Source organism: Rhamphochromis sp. 'chilingali' (assembly GCF_963969265.1).
Source record: "Rhamphochromis sp. 'chilingali' genome assembly, chromosome: 1".
Lineage (NCBI taxonomy): Eukaryota > Metazoa > Chordata > Actinopteri > Cichliformes > Cichlidae > Rhamphochromis > Rhamphochromis sp. 'chilingali'.
Window position 1 is genome coordinate 1567501 of NC_137929.1, and position 1468 is coordinate 1568968.

General features: G+C 40.1%; 1 protein-coding gene across 1 annotated transcript in view; it reads left to right on the forward strand.

Annotated features, from left to right (window-relative positions):
• The window catches only part of LOC308397291 (protein NLRC3-like), a 15706-nt gene extending 14692 nt beyond the window's left edge, over positions 1–1014 (forward strand). The window contains exon 7 of the mRNA XM_080883131.1: positions 1–1014. This exon is cut by the window's left edge and continues 567 nt beyond it. The gene's annotated coding sequence lies outside the window, so the exon portion shown is untranslated.
• Positions 1015–1468: the final 454 nt, after the last annotated feature.

Below are 1468 nucleotides of genomic sequence, written 5' to 3' on the forward strand. Positions count from 1 at the left end.
AACACTCTGACTGTTGAACAGATAGTTCAGTCTGTACATGTCTGTCTCTTTCACTCACAAACACGTTTTCAGATTCATGGATTCAATCAGTTGATGTTTGAAACTCTTCTAAATGATTCCTTGTAAACTTCTTCCTCTTCAGTCACAAACAAACAGGAAGTGATGTCACATGTGTTCCTGTCCACACAGCAGAATGAGTCTATTGCTGACAGTGATGTACAAACAGAGTGAGCATTTCTGAGGCCCAAAATAAACTGAGTAGTTCACTGAATGAACAATGGACTGTGAGCTCAGTTCCTTCATCATTAGTATGGATTATATATGTATATGTATTATATTAGTATCATATATATCAGGTGCTGCTGCTTTCAGTCATTGTGCAAATGTGCTGTTTGTAAGCTTGTAAAGCTGCAGTCAGCTGAGACTGAAGAAGTCACCTGATCAGTGAGCAAACGTTTCTGAAAACGTCCAGATGAACAGAATCAACCTTTTGGGATCAGCCAGCAATGCAGCATCATTGTTGTTCAGCTTCAGAGGTTTGCAGGAATGAACTGATGACCAGAAACAGCTGCAAAGTCCAAGAAAATACCAGCTGGAGTTCAGCTGCATTTGAAGAAGTCAAAGAAAAGTAAGGATGGCAAAGGGCGACGTTTTCTTCCAAAGAGCTGAAAACATGGTCGACGCCTCATTAGAAGAATCATCTGGACATTTGTGAGGAACTCTAACCAAGAAAGCAACGTCACACAGATCCAACAGACAGTTTCCATGACTGCAAGTGTTGAGTGGAAAAATGCTACATTGCATTATTGCATCCTCTCACCACAGGAGGCGCTGTTGGCACCACTGATTGCTGATCAGCTGTTCTCTGATGATCTGATTGATACTGTGAATAACGGGACTCACTGAACTCTGTGACACAGTGAAGATTACAGAGTTTAACTTCACCCTTTAAGACTGACCACAGAACCAAGTCCGCCAGAGCTTTTGTTATATTTTTACATGCTGTGGAGCCATTTGTGGGAGCATTTCAAGTTGCTATGCATCAATACAACTGTTATAGCCCTAATTTTAATAATATGTATGCATTAAGTCCATAGTAACTACATAAACTGCAAAAAAAACCTCTGCTCATCCATCTCTGTGTGTATCAGGATACATTTGGTTCATAATACACAGAAAAATCAGCGTTATTACCTGTAATAAATGTGAAAGATTCCTGCAGTGATAACCAGGCAGGACTGAAACACATCCAAGCTGTCACCACGGTAACAGCACCGCCCATCCACAGGTGAGGGGAGGAGCAAAAAGAGGGACTTTGACCATTTTATACTAAAAACACTCAACTAATGTTTCTAATATGAAACAAATAAGCCCACATTAATGTGAGCGTTTATTAAATAATAATAATGATGATTTCCTCCTGATCTCATTTCCACAGCAGAGAAAACTGTGGTGTATATTGAGGTGG